The 16064-nt window shown below is 44.6% G+C and overlaps 1 protein-coding gene and 1 long non-coding RNA gene across 2 annotated transcripts in view; one reads left to right on the top strand and one right to left on the bottom strand.

Annotated features, from left to right (window-relative positions):
• TMEM233 (transmembrane protein 233) overlaps positions 1–16064 on the bottom strand; it is a 91147-nt gene that overhangs the window by 24910 nt on the left and 50173 nt on the right. The window lies entirely within an intron of this gene.
• LOC137425278 (uncharacterized) lies at positions 13791–14905 on the top strand. The gene is made up of 3 exons (XR_010984090.2): positions 13791–13928; positions 14016–14168; positions 14274–14905. It is a non-coding gene; the product is annotated as an uncharacterized LOC137425278 (long non-coding RNA).

The following is a 16064-nucleotide window of genomic DNA, read 5'->3' as shown; positions in this document are numbered from 1 at the left end:
TACTATTTCATCTTACACACATAATATGAACACATTACACCTGATATGCTTACATATATATTTTATTGGCTTTCTCCTGTATATCAGCTTTAATTTGATACCAGATACATCCCCATAGCTTCAATTCTCTTTTTTATACAGCGTGTCAAAGATACTACCGGTATGGGGTGATATTGTAGGCGATGCTGCATTTGTCAATTTACAAATGCTGCCACGTATATCATGTACATATATGTTGGACACATGACAAAATCTATGTATTGTTAATATGTGTTACTTAATATATTGTTGTATTGATGTATCACTGTAGTTTATTGCAGGAATTTTGACGAAAATGGCATGCAGATCCTTCCATGTTTGTATCCTGCGTAAATTGAGATCATCAGATTGTACAATTATGTTATTTAAGTGTCTCTTACAGCGACAGAACGAGTCAATTAGTTAAGTTAAACACCTTTTTTTACATAGTTAAGTATGCAATATAAGATATTTTTTATAATTAAGATGCAATTTATAATAATTATTCAGCTTGGTACTTACCAATATTTTGATGTGTTTTGCAGGTGAAGTAACAACGCTAATATGGAACATCCGGCGCGAGCGAAACGTACACGTGAGAGTGAACAACCACCCATTGTGTGCATAACTCATGTAAAGGGACTGAGCTATGGAGAGTTGCACTTGTTATCTGGACTCAAAAATTCTGAGAAGAAATTGGCCAAGCTGCAGGAGGTCAAAGAAAGACGCCTTGCACAACCCCCACAGTCTCCGCATATGATGAAGGACACATGTGATTTGGTCCCTGAATCTCTGGCCGAACACCATGGTTTCCACTGGGAGTGTTACAAGCGTTTCACGATGAACTTAGACAGACTGAACCCTCCTACTGCAGGTACATCTGAAACAACTGGTGCCACAACTCAGCGGATGGCCCGTACTAGTTCTGGTGACAAGATCATATTTAAGCCAGACTGTATCTTCTGTTCTTCGGAAAGTCGTAAAAAAGTGAAAGTGCATGGCAGTTGGACTACCCAGGGGATGAGCCAGTTCGAGTATGAAGGCTGGAAGCCGGTACTGGAGATGGCTGAAATGAAGCAAGATGAAACGCTCTTAATGAGGATCCGAGGCCATGATCTTTTTGCCTCTGAGGCAAAGTTCCACAAAACTTGCCGTATGAAATATATGCAAAAGCCAGAGAAATGGCGCAGTACTGACGAAGAGGCACAGCACCATCAAGGAGAATTAGAAGAAGCCCACAGACAGGCATTCGATGTGGTATGTGATGCCATTGAAAGGGATGTGTTAATGGCCAAGAAGATAATGAAACTATCCGACCTGAGGCAAATGTATGTCATTAACCTGCAAACCAGCAAATATGCGAATCCTGACTACCGAGCCAGCAAACTAAAACTGAAGCTTGAAAACCACGAGCCTTTCAGGGAGAGACTATCATTCTGTGATCTGGGAAAGTCCTACATAATATTCAGCACTGCAATTGACGTCCAGACAGCAGTGAAACAAGCCTTCAAATTGGGATCAAGAGATATGATTGAGAGTGCAGGTAGCCATTTACGACTGTCAATTCTGGATGATTTCTCGAATGCCCCAGAACTGAAATGGCCACCAAGTCCTTCTGATCTCCAACAAATGGACGATGTTATACCAGATTCACTCAAGAAGCTGCTATGCTACATCATAACTGGAACAACATCAGCAAGGTCACAACGAAGCCAGCGATTAGTTCAATCAATCGGCCAAGATATCTGTCGCGCTGCCACCAAAGGCTCTTGGAAGCTTCCAAAACACATCATCATGTGCACGTCCCTGAGACATCTATACAGAAGTGAAAAGCTCATAACCCTTCTTAATAGAATGGGACACTGTGAGAGTTATTCATTTTCACTTGAATTGGAGACTGCACTGGCCGAATCAGTGATGAAGTCATCGACACAACTCTCCAACCAAATCATCAGGTCACCACGAGAGCCGTCTGTCTTCCACTCGGAGTTTGACAATTTCGACTCATTGGTGAATGATCTGACAGGAAAAGGTTCTGTTCATACAGCACACGGGATCATGATGCAAGAAGTCAGTGATGATCATGCCGCATCTGGTCCAGCAAGGCCAACTCAAGTTAGGACCAAACGGCGTTCTCTGCAGTTGACGGAAGCAACCATATTACCTGACTGCTATGTGACCAAAAGACAAAGCCCGAAACTTCAAGTAAAACAGCTTCAATATCCAGGATCTGTAGGAGAAAGAGGAACATCGACCAAACTCCAGACTCTATGGATCATGATCCGTCTCAAGGCAGAAACACAACAACAAGTTCCTGGTTGGACCGGTTTCATCTCAGAGACAGGTGAAATACCAAAGAAGCTCACAACGATAGACTACTATCCCGTCATCAATCAACCAATTACCGAGTACAAAACTGTCCAGGAATGCTTGCGTGCTGCTGAAGAGGCCACCAGAGAAGTTGGCCAGCCTTATGTCATTACCACATTCGATTTGGGGGTATGCATGAAGGCATTCCCCCTAGTATGGAACTCCCCCGACAAGTACGAAAGTCACATCATTCTAATAGGCACCTTCCACCTTGTTTGTGCTTACATGAAAATGATGGGTAAGAAGATGGCTGGGTCTGGTCTGTCAGATATCCTCCTGGAAGCAGGATTGATCGGTAGTGGATCTATCACAGGTGTGATGTCGGGAAAGAATTATGACAGAGCGTTACACTGTCATAAACTTATGCTGGAATGCTTGGAGAGGCTTCTCTTGGCGGAATACCTCAACGAAACTAATGCTGATGACCTGTTCGCGTCCCTCCCTGACGACTCAACTAGAAGACTGCAAGATCTTGTTGAATCCCCCAGTCAAATGACCTTAGAAGCTGTCTCGACGGATGAACTCATCATGAAGGTCATAGATAACTATGATACATTTCGACAGTGTAGCAAAGGGACGATTGGGGAAAACTGCTGAGCTCTGGGTGTCGTACATGGACCATGTACGTCTAGTCCTCTCACTCCTTGAAGCTGTAAAGACTAACAACTTTGTCTTGTATGTTGCGTCCATCAACGGTATGACTCCCCTCTTCTTCAGCTTCGGTGGCCAAAACTACGCCAGGTATTTGTCGTATTTCTCCATCTTCTTAGCCAACGTAGATAGCTCGCACCCGGGAGCTTTGACCCTCATTCGACGAGGAGCAATCAGTGTTGCTCGCTCCTTTATCCCTGGGAATCGCTGTGCTGTTGACAAGACAATGGAGGAAACCTTCATGAGTCATGCAAAGTTAACTGAGTGTACGACATACATATGTAATTGTAGGGATAAAACTGACTGTTAATATTATTATGATATCTGTTGTTGAGCAATAATGTTTGGTTTATCATCAAAATATTCGATACTAAAAATTTTTTCAATGGGATGTTAAAATTTAGTTTCAAATAAGAAATATTTTTACTTTTACAGTAAATATTCGAGCATTACATTGTTACTGTTCTGTGGAAGGTGTTTGACCCAGTGTATGAATATTAATATGATGATATTAAAAACTACTGTGATTAATAAACAAGTTTTTCTTGTTTAATATGTTAATAAGATGGCAGTATGATTATGATATTCGATTATGAATGACATTTATAAGTGTAATAGGCAGTTCTTTTGAATATAGACAAAGACTGTTACCGAGATTATATGATTCATGGTTCCCGCGAAACAGGTAGTATCTTTGACACGCTGTATAAAAAAGAGAATTGAAGCTATGGGGATGTATCTGGTATCAAATTAAAGCTGATATACAGGAGAAAGCCAATAAAATATATATGTAAGCATATCAGGTGTAATGTGTTCATATTATGTGTGTAAGATGAAATAGTACGGTCGATACCGAATTATGTTACGTTAAAGTGGGGTACTGCTATTCAGCACTAGTTATGACCATTAAGGTACCATTATAAGTAATGTGTCAATATTCTATGATGATCAGTAGATGAACAGCTTTCTTTTGGTATATAACTTTTTATTCTGAGTTAATATTAGCAGGCACAAATACCAAAAGAACACGTGTGTCGAATATGGCGCAACGCGGATTTAAAAATATGCTGTTTTGAGGGTACCATCCAATATAGGTACCAAATGGGTAGTGAGTCCAAGTTTATTTACTGTTACCAGTTGATTTCCACCCCAGGACACCCCAATGGTTCAGAAAAACCCAGGGTCGGAGAGTTGTGGGGGGGGTGCAGATGGACCATACCTGGCCCGGAGCCCAGACCGCGGGCCGCAGTTCACGTCCGAGCTTTGGGGTGCGGTCGCCCGCAACCTGGGGGTCAGGCTCCACCGTACCACGGCCTACCACCCCGAAGCCAACGGGTTGTGCGAGCAGTTCCACCGTTCCATGAAGGCCGCGCTCATGGCCGGCCTTCAGGATGGCGGCTGGACCGACCGGCTACCGTGGGTCCTTTTGGGCATCCGCACGGCCCCCAAGGAGGACCTCCGGGCGTCCACCGCCGAGCTGGTCTACGGCCAGCCGCTACGCGTCCCGGGCGAATTCGTGCCCGACGCTACCAGTCCCTGGTCCGCGGCTCACCAGTGCTCGGACCTCCAGGAGACCGCCCGACGGTTTGCCCCCATGCCAACGTCCCACCACGGTGACCCCCAGTCCTACGTCCCCCCAGCGCTTCGCACAGCGGAGTACGTTTTTGTGCGTCATGACGCACACCGGGGGCCACTCAGACCGCCGTACGACGGACCCTTCCGGGTCCTGCGACGGGACGATAAGTCCTTCGTCATCGACGTCGGCGGCAGGTCGGACCGGATTTTGGTGGACCGCCTCAAGCCGGCGCACGTGGACATCGACCAACCACCTCGGTTGACCCTTCCTCCGCAGCGAGGCCGCCCCCCGTCCACGGTGCCTCCCGCTCGACCACCCACCCCCACACCGGACCCCCCCCACCCCCCACGACCCTCCAGGGGTCGCTTCGGCCGGGTCATCAGGACCCCCCTTAAATTGACCCTGCCGATGCAAGTCGATTCTGGGGGGGCGTGTGTAGCGGTTGCCGCTGAACATACACAATCGCCTTACACCTGCCGAGGACGCAACCACGGAGCGATCGCTGTGCCGGGCTCGCCCAGACCGCCCGGAGACGCTCAGTCTCGCCTTTCCCGGGCATGCCCGGACTCGCCTTTCCCGGGCTCGCCCGGCCCGTCCGGCGACACCCAGTCTCGCCGTTCCCGGGCATGTCCAGGCACGCCCGGCCCGTCCGGCGACACCCAGTCTCGCCGTTCCCGGGCATGTCCAGACTCGCCCAGGTCTCCCGGACACGCCCAGTCGCGCCTTTTAAGGGCAAACGCTCCGGCATGAGATATTCGAGTGCTTGTATATAATGCTGCCCGATAAACGGGCTTTTCAGTTTACCCGAGTTGATTTGATGCAATAATGAAACTCGGACGAATTCCAGCTTTTTCTCGCGTCCATTCTTTCGATTCGAGTTGGAGCACAGCTCCTTCATTACTATAATATTAATGTTACGTTATCATTATTTCAAAAATGATATTACCATTAAAAAAACCGAGGCTAATTCCCTACTTCCTCGGTTATTAATATTAGTGCCGAACAACGCTCATCACTGATCATGAACCATACACCGTTTCAATCCATAAACCTTCAATTCACGACATTGGGATTAAAGTATTATACTACTGTATTATACCAGATGGAAGCCTCTCCTCAGTGAAGGACACATGAAAGCCCGCTTGGAGTTTGCAAAAAAGCACCTAAAGGACTCTCAGACTGTGAGAAACAAGATTCTGTGGTCTGATGAAACCAAGATTGAACTGTTTGGTGTCCGTCTGGCCACTCTGCCATACAGCCCAGATCGGTGGGGTGTTGCAGTGATGGTTGTCCTTCTGGAAGTTTCTCCCATCTCCACACAGGATCTGTGCAGCTCAGCCAGAGTGACCATCGGGCTCTTGGTCTCCTCTCTTACAGAGGCCCTTCTCCCCCGATTGCTCGGTTTGGCCAGGCGGCCAGCTCTAGGAAGAGTCCTGGTTGTTCCAAACTTCTTCGATTTAAGAATTATGGAGCCCACTGTGCTCTTGGGAACCTTCAATGCAGCAGAATTTTTTTTGTAGGCTTCCCCAGATCTGTGCCTCGTCACAATCCTGTTGGGCCCTGGGCTGTCCGCCGCTATCGTTCCGTGACAAGGGTGCGACTTATTTTCATTCACAATATGGTCTAAATGATATTTGCTGTATTGTGTAAAAAGTTCTCCGCGTGATCAACGCCCAAGTCTGAGCATTAATTAGGAGTTACACGCACTATTTATCAAAGTGTAATCGGCGATTAACTGCGTACTTTGGCCGGTAAGTCGGCCAGCCGGCGCAGCAGTATCAGCCGCAACCAATCAGGAGCCGTAGTTTTGTAAACACGGGCACTACTTGTACTGTCATGGCAGCTTCCACGTCGGCCTGAACTTGGTCATGTCCCGAGCAAAATCGACGGAAAAGTCGCCTTTATGGTGTGTTTTGCATCTGTCATCGGTACAAGAACAGAACGTGTGTCCATTTACTGAGGTTAGATGGGGTAAATATTGCGAGTGCTTTGGAAAATGGTTCGATTTAGACGGGGAAAGTGGTGACATCGCCCGGTCGCGTTATCACAGTCATGCTGGCATTGACTTCTACGATATTCCACCGAGTGCTGGTTACCATCCAACGTGCTGCAGACGGTTCACTGATAAAAGGAGACAGCTTGCGAGTAAGAAACGATGCTTGCACGCTTTTGAGGGAGCTACTGAAGTACCTGCAGTAGATGCTTCTGTTCAAAAGCCTGGTGTGCCGTCGTCACCAAACAAGAGTCTGCGATCAAGATCGGCATTGCCAATCTCCTCCCAAGGCCATATCCTCCCACGTATTTGCATCATTTGCAAGAAAGAGTCGCGTTACCTTAACCGAGTCCATGGGCCGAAGCGGGATAAACTCGTTCAAGCCGAAACACTCATAGCAGGTAGGTACCTATAGGCTATGAGCCAGACCCTCAAATTTTCGACATTATGCTCAATCAGAGGGAGGATGGCTAACAGTTATTTTTGGCAAGGCCAGGGACCCTAGTGCTGAAAAAAATGTGATAGCAGTGTGAAACTCTTAGCCGTATCTGTGTTATCATCACATTTGTCAGACCACCCCAATAACGCTTTCGGTAATTTTTCCGCCTAAGATTTAGGGGGTAGGGTTCGTTTTGGGGCTTTCAAATAATATCTCCTATATGTATCAGTTAGTGTTGTATACCAGGTGAAAGGTAATTGAATTATCTTTCACATGATGTATAGAAAGTGCCTGTGTGATATATAGTAACCTCTTTATGATCATTAAAACATAATTATTTCCGCCAACCCTCAAAAATTTATCACAAAATCCCCAATGAAAACAAAATTAGGCAAAAATTCAGTTTGGCGGATATTAAATGAATTTTTGAATTTGAGAAACACACAGTATGATTAAAGTCAAATTTGGGCCTTAAATCTCATACACCTTGATAAAGATGAGAAAATCCAATATACAGTAGTTGCTGTAACCATGACCTAAAATCCATAAATGTATATCTTTCCGCTCTTATGATATATTGATTTACATTTTACGATTTTTGACCGACAGCATGTATATAGTTTGTATACCATTATTGGTCTAAAAATAGTATATATAATATTGGGATGTCAGCCATATATAGGCCAAAAAGTACTGAAATTGGTGTCAGAAATGTCCAATTCTAAAAATATGAAGGCATTATGACCAAACTGTATGTGGTGTTCTTGAATATACCACAGACGTATGATGCATGTGATGATTAACCTACTCCATGTATATGTATGTATCCTGATGTACCCTAACTTGGCGAGATAATTTACATCATATTCATGCAAACGTTTTTAGTCTTGTAGTGTTGTATGGTTCTCTTATATTACCAGCTATACATAAAGTAAACCAAAGGAAAACAATGTACTTTCTATTTAAGCAACATATATTTATAGACATCATACCATAAAGTACACGAGTTATCAATTCAGCGTACACCATATTTGTTACACATATGTACATGATCTTTCTCCATACAGTTCTACAATTCAGAAGTTATCCTCGTCATCGTCGTCGTCTTCTTCATCGTCTTCTGCCGAACTGTCATCACTCTCACCATACACTCTCTGGTAGTCACATGTGGTGAGTTTGCACATGTCTGTGCACTTCAAACCACTGGCCATGCAGACACACATGGGTAGTGTGCATCTTTTCGAACAGGTGCATGCCAGTAAATCCAGAACCGCCTGTGGTGCGGGCTGTCCTTGCATCCAGTCGACTGCCAGCTGCACGCGACCATCCTGGGTATCCCAGTGCCATCCTTTCCCGATTGGACTCGGTACTGCTGGATCCATCTTGAGACTCCTCTTCCAAATAGCGGCTTGATAGTTGGCTCGCTGTGCATGTTTGGTTAAGCAGTCTTTGCACGGAGGTAGCTGGTGACTGTCGATCTCTCCCCTCTTGGCACAGAACAGGTGATATCTCAAGTCATTCACCTTCACTGTCCCCGACTTCGGTGCGTACATGAGACAAGTGAAGTTCTCCAATTTATCCATCAGTTCCTCACTGACGTCCCAGTCCTCTCCCAGCTGTGTACATGCATCCTGCACATCTTTGTTGGTTCTGATGAGTTTTAGTGCAGTCAGTTTCCTCGTCCAGCGAACGTGCTGACTGTGTCGCATCCGGTATAGGCATGCATTCCAATTAGGGCCTGACATACATTTGTGCCGACTGACTTTCCTATTTTCCCTATGTCTAGGATTTTAGCCCTTGCTTTGGTGCCACATTTCTGAAACAACTTGGCATGAATCTTGGTATGAAATGCCAAGCCAATGACAAGTACGTCGGTGTCATCTGAGCTAATAAGCACAGACTGGTATCCATGTGCGGCAGCATGGGCAGCATGCAAGAACAGACGACCATCTGCTTCCTCGTGTGTGCTTTCCAGGGCCACTACTTCTTGGCTAGCATCAGATGTGATCTGATAACACTTGTCATCGCATGTTACAAAGAGAACCTTTCCCTGTAGGCGTCTGATGTACTCTGGTTTCTTCCACTCTTCGACCAGGAACATGATAAGACTTGACTTGTTCCCAACATAGCTGAGAAACTTGCGCCATTGCCTTACAATTTGAGATGCCATGATGTTTTTCAGCTCAAGTCCAAGTTCTTCCCCCCTGGTTAACCGTTCGCTGTTTTTGATGGAAGTCTCCTTGTAGGTGTCAAAGACGACATCGATCCTCTGGCTACTGCATCCATCCTTCAGGGCCATGGATAGGACAATCATGGCCACTTCGGCAAATGTAGTTTGATCACCTGCCACCTTCTGTATAAGGAGCATCCCGTCAATAATTGTTGCCGAATTGTCGGGTATCCTTTCAGCCGGGGTCACAGTCCTTTGCAAGGCCGTGGCTAGGGCAGCTTTGTTGGTTTTCCGTAGAAGGCCTTCGGGTGTCGCCAGGGCCCATGGCAAGGGACCTAGAGGATGAGATAGCACCTCTGCCATGTGAAGATCTCGGCCCTGTGCCATCACGATAATTCTACCAAATAGAGCTCTGTCTGCTTGAAGAATTACTGCCCTGCCATTGCTTCTGCATTCCTTCTTCTTAGTGAGGTTGCTGAAAGTCTTCAGCTTGTTCAGTTGCAAAGGGTCGTGGAATTTCTTGATTGGTGGGTTGCTCTCAAGTCGCTCAATCTTGAAGTTTGTGTAGCACTTGTGTCCGACTTCCCATGCTTTCTCCAGATCCTTGGCAATATTTGGAGGGGCTGCGCGTGCGGTGGAAATACTGATGAGAGAGCTGGCCATAGTGAATGGGTTCACCCAACTCTGGATCAGAGTTATCAGTGATGATACAGCGTCCTCATCTTTCTTGATCCGTGTTTGCTGCAGATCCGCGTGTTGTACGTGTGTGTTGCTCACATTCACCATTTCCCTCATCTGGCGGAGAAACGCACTCCTGTGTTCGGATGTGACATAGTAGCGCTTCACTGCTCCAGATTTCAAGTTGAACCTGGTAGTGCCACCTGGTGTCTGTGTGTCTTTGTTGACAGTGACCTCAGTAGTTTGGTCAACTGGAATGCGTCCAAACGGATTGCTTTTTGACATTTGAACTGAGAAGTACCCATCCGAGAACGCTTGGAAGATGCCAGGGTGCTGCGTTGGAAGGTTTGTCATTTGTGCGTAGTATGCTGATAAATACAGTGCATAGTTGATTTTGTCGTATGTGAAGCACCAAGGAATCATGGCTTGGATAGCAGATAGATGTAATGGCCAATTACCTTCTCGGGAAGCGCGCAGTAGAGCAAGCAAGACCGTTTCAACGATATCCACGTACGACATCCAGAATGACGACAATTCACCATTATCATGACGAAGGTGATGCAGGCATTGCTTCCAAACAGCCTGAACTTCTTCACACGATTGATCTTCCAACAGGTTGTTCCACTGGCTCTCATCTTGTCCCAATTCAGCAACTTCTGCTAACAACGTAGTGACCGTCTGTGTTGCCTCTGGTCGCATCTTTTCCAACCAAGGGAGAAATTCAATCCACGCAAGCCTCATGAATGCTTCGTAGATGCTCTTATGTACACGGACTGCTCGGTTGTACATCTTCCCCTCCATAACCCGATTGAGTGAGCCTTCTGCGACGATTCCTGTTTCGATGCAAAAGTCTCTAAGACCAGCATCTTGGAAACGAGCACCAAGAATCGACATCACATTGCAGATTGTGTGGAACGTGCCGAGGCGAAGTACGATGTTAGCATATGTGTCTGTGTGTTTCCAGACGATCTCGGCAGCCTTAGCATACAGGGCCTGATCCATGACGACGACGATGTCCTGCAAGTGTAGGATCTGTCGGACGCTTTCAGACTGCTTCAAGATTTCTGCGACTGTGGACATCTCTGTAGCTGGTGCATTTATTGTAGGCATATATCTAACAATATCCTGAGAGACGCTGATAGATGCCCTGACGGTGATGTTGAATCCTGTCCAACTTGGTGTTTTTTTGTGTTACTGGGTCCACCTGACGGGCAATGACCCAAAGAAGATTCTTGATTTGAGCAACTTCCATAGCCATCTTGTTTTCCGCTGCAGCTGTTGATAATGTTTGTAGTGGATGAGGCCCAACACGTTCACCTGCAATGTAGACAGGCAGTGTTTCTTCTGTTATGCAGACTGTTCTTTGCTTGAGCTTCTCGATCTTCGGAAGTGGCTCCTTTGGAAGGTGTGGTCCATACATTTTGGCCTGCACTGCAATGCCATTGACTCGATGTGTTGTTCCTTTCCCGGTCAGCGTCTCTTCCAGTCTATCAATGTTATCCCATGCCAAGTTTGTGAATACATACGGCTGGATGCTGCTTGGTAGGACTGTTTGCTCATTTAAGTTTGCTGCAAGTTTTTGAAGACATAGTGCAGTGTCATTTTCCTCCAGTTGAGTGTAGGATATTGCATGTCCAAGATGGTTCAATGTGCGAATTAGTTCTACGTTCCCTGTGAGAGTCTTAACTGCATATGGGAGCAACATGTGTTTCGGAGGCTTTTGTTGTCCACAGCTCACTGCATAGATAATGTCCTGGCTGAAAGATTGCATCAGCATGATGACCCTGTTTGATGGAAGCTCGTTTTCCGGATCTCCAGTCAAGAGGCCAAGCATAAAGCGCTGGAGATAGACGGGAACGACGAAAGAGTCATTGTCGACGTCGGCTGGATGATAGGGCCATGGAGTTGGTTTGTTATCCTTCCTTATCATCGATCTGATGTGTGTCGATGTCTGATCAATGACTTTGGACATGTTTGATGATTTCCCTTTCCAAATGCTCAGTTGTTGTTTAAGTGTTTGTATTTCTTTGACAGCATCTTGTTGTGTTACATTATCAGGTACGACAATCAGTTTTCCACTGTTGTCTTGAAAGATGTGAACGCTATTTCCAAGATCAGTTTCCAGTTTCCATGCGAGGTTTTTTCTTGTAGCAGTTCTTATCCCATGCAACCCTCTTGATGTCATTATCGATTGTAGGTGCTCTACCAGCGTTGTCATCCTAACAATTTCCTTATTTGGGATTATATGGTTCCGGATGTATACTAGCAACTCATTGTATGCTTCTTCTTCAGTGTAGTCAGATTCGTTTGTGGCGGCCGTGTTTCTGTCATGTGCATCTTTAGTGCTTGGTCTCGTGTAACTTCTGTAGCAAGAGAAATGGTATCGTGCTTCAGCTGCCACAATGTCTCTACTTGTGGCAGCCATGATTTTCGTGTCACATTTACGCACGGCGCTGTTTCGCAGTGTTTCATCTGCTCTCAGATCAACAGCCTTGCTCAACTTTTCACGGGATGACGTTCCCTTGCACCACTTGGTCTTTCCACAGAATATACAATCCGGTTCATAGATGCGTGATTCCGAAGATGCCCTTCTGGCTTGTCTCTTGCTCGCTGAACATGTTGCAGCAGCATCGTCGGTTAAATTGGATTCAGCTTTTCGTTTCAGTGCTTCCAAATCTCGCTTCATGGTGAATACGCTCCTGCACTGCCTGTGGTAGAATACTCGGGGAATCTCCTTCTCTGGCAGCGACTGAGCAAGGTCGAGAATGGGTGCATGGTTCCGTATTTTGGCCGCATCTAGCAATGTAGTCCACGAATCGAATGTTTGAGGGCTTATGAGCGGATCTTCTGGTTTGACATCTAACGATAGCTTATGAATGATACAAACGTCTTTGGGAACTTTCTGAGTGATCGCAATCTCCATTGCAAGTATTTGTTCAATTGTCTATCTGCGGTGCACTCTGTTTCACCACCACCAATATCACCACCACCGTCTCACCTGGAAAGACACATAATATCGAATGAGACCACCACCACCACCACTACTACAAATTAGCATCAGTTGCTATAGTTGCTTAAAAATGTATTCTGCACCAACAAATCTACAAAGAGAAATACATTAGATGTCGTGCACCGCTGTCATGGTTGCAAATCACCTAAAATATAATGAAAATATTGACATTGATGACAACATTCGTATTAGCATGTCTACACATATTGCATTGAATTTCATAGCACATCATGATCATATGTGTGAGGATATTGACTCTAATTATACTGTATGTGTGTCTCAAATCGAAACATACCTTTTACATACCTTTTGATTTTTGCCTATTTTTGTTCCTAAAATTGGGGATTTTGTGATGAAGTTTTGAGAGTTGGTGGAAATAATTATGTTTTAATAATCATTATAAAGAGGTTACTATAGATCACACAGGCACTTTCTATACATCATTTGAAAGGTAATTCAATAACCTTTTACCTGATATACCACACTAGCTGATATATACACGTGATATTATTTGAGAGCCAAAAAACTAACCCCACCCCCTAAATCTTAAGCGGGAAAAATGACCCGAAAAGCGATAAATGGGTGATCTGACAAATGTGATGATAACACAGATACGGCTAAGAGTTTCACACTGCTATCACATTTTTTTCAGCACTAGGGACCTTGGCCTTGCCAAAAATAACTGTTAGCCATCCTCCCTCTGATTGAGCATGGTCGACCCCTCGGCTCATAGCCTACTAAGCCATTTGTATTGAGCTAAATCAGATTTGATCATTTTTATTTGCCATTCTGGCTTGTTTAAGAACAATGAATTTTCCTCCCACATCTTAAGTCCTCAAATTATATTTCAGGACGTCTGATTGAAGCTGCCAAGCTGAAAAAAGATGAAAGTATATTGGTCCACACTAGGAGATCTGATTGTGTCGCTGCAGAAGTCAGTTACCATAAATTATGTTTTGTGCAATACACAAGATTTCTCTGCAAGGACAGAGGGCCAGCAGTCAGTACACCTCAAAATGAAAGGTATCACTACATATCACATAACTTGTGTGAAATAATTCCTTATCATTTCTTCATGTGGGACCTTATTTATTTTTTCTTTTCTCACAGCATCTTGTATGAAGAAGTTTATAGAATGTTGTGCCAAGATGTGATCCAGACAAGATTCATCAACAATGGAGAAGTATTCAGGCTAACAAAACTTGTGGATACATTCACAAAAATGGTGAAAAAACATCATGGTGTCATATTTTCAAATATGAGGTGAGTGTAGTTTGAGTGTGTATGCTTGCTCATGCTGCCACTTTACTGCAAATTATAAAGTTGTGTAATGATGTGGAAATGCCCAACATATTTTATCTTTTCCAGGAATTATCGCATGAAATCTCTACTGATGCAGACGTTTCCACAACTGACTTTTCATCAACCACCACGCCGGAATACGTCACTGCTGGTGTTTACAGACACGTTTACAGCAACAACAGTGGCCAGTCAGTGTGCATCAGCATCATCTGACAGTAGTGAGTCTGAGACAAGTGCTGCTGAAGTGAGTGACTGTGACATTGGCACTGGTGCAGGTCCTTCATCCAGCCGACCAACCCGTCAGAGCAATGCAGTGCCCTATCAGGTCGGGAGATTGATGCTGATATTGTCCGCATTTCTAGGTTTCAAATGTCTAGGTCACTCGATGTGGAAGATGAAGCCTTGTGAATGTCGAGATAATTGGTGCTAATCAAAAAGATTTGATCGCGCTCGGGCTAAAGTACTGATTTGCATCCTTTATAATTTCCACATTGGCCACCCCAGGACCACGATGTTTCCAAAAGTGGAAGATAGTACTACGTCCTGTTGTCTTCAGTCATTTCAGACATCTCGGTCGCTATTGGAGGTAGATACAGACTCGTAAAAATGAAGGAAATCCTTAAAAATCGCTATTTTTCTGAATGATGCACCTTGTTGCAGTTTTCATTATCTTGACAATAAAATGTTTACATGGTCGATAATTCTGATTCGTGATATATGTTCTAGTATCTGACGGCCCCGTAGAGTTGAGGCTTGGGAGATGTATATTCGCGGAGATATACGACTACCAAAATGGGAAAAATGCGAAAATGCCACTTTTCGCACCCTGGTGACCAACTTCGACAGCTCACTGTGCCTAATTGGGCCAAGATCTCGTGGAGAACTTTTGTCCTCATGTCCAGCATATACGTGTCTACCAGCAGCCCAAAGTTCACCTCGCACCCCTTCCTTGGACCGAAAAGTGTTTTTAGGGCCTTTTCATAGGGACTGCCCACGGCCTATGTCTCTGAGCTCTGCAGGGAGTTCCTTCGACCTCATGGCTTGGTTTTTGCTCTGATATGCATTGTCAGCTGTGAGACCTTATATAGACAGGTGTGTGCCTTTCCAAATCATGTCCAATCAATTGAATTTACGACAGGTGGAGTCCAATCAAGGTGCAGAAACATCTCAAAGATGATCAAGAGAAATGGGAGGTACCTGAGCTAAATTTCAAGTGTCAGAGCAAAGGGTATGAATACTTATGTCAATGTGATATTTCAGTTTTTTCTTTTTAAAAAATTTGCAAAACTTTCTAAAATCCTGTTTTCTCTTTGTCATTTTGGGGTATTGAGTGTAGATTGATGAGGGAAAATATGAATTTAAACGATTTCAGCATAAGGCTGCAACATAACAAAATGTGAAAAAAGTGAAGGGGTCTGAATACTTTCTGAATGCACTGCACATATGATTATAGATGGTTTAGGAATAACCGTTACCATACAATAAATAGGTCGAATTGTGAGGAACAGACATGAAAAAACGAGGTGTGTGTCAGTGTGTATTGTGAGGACCAGAATGAAAAAGCGAGGTGTGTCAGTGTGTATTTGTGAGGAATAGACATTAAAGAAACTTGGTGTGTGTCAGTATGTCTGTGTGTGTGTGCCAATTTATTACTTGTATGTGTACAGTGAATACTCCTTTCCTGCTGACAATTCCCCAGCCCTATGTTCATTCTGGAAAAATAGAGAGATTGCATATTTCATGCAATGTATAGTATTGTGTCGAACAGGACAGCATTGTTCCATATCAGAAATAAACATATTAAAGAGAGAAAGGATGAGACCAAAAATAAAATAAAAAAATCAACAAAAAAACTCA

Source organism: Myxine glutinosa, chromosome 4 (genome assembly GCF_964187855.1).
Source record: "Myxine glutinosa chromosome 4, kmMyxGlut1.1, whole genome shotgun sequence".
Classification (NCBI taxonomy): Eukaryota; Metazoa; Chordata; class Myxini; order Myxiniformes; family Myxinidae; genus Myxine; species Myxine glutinosa.
Note: the sequence above shows the minus strand (reverse complement) of the source record. Positions and strands in the feature narration are given on the sequence as shown.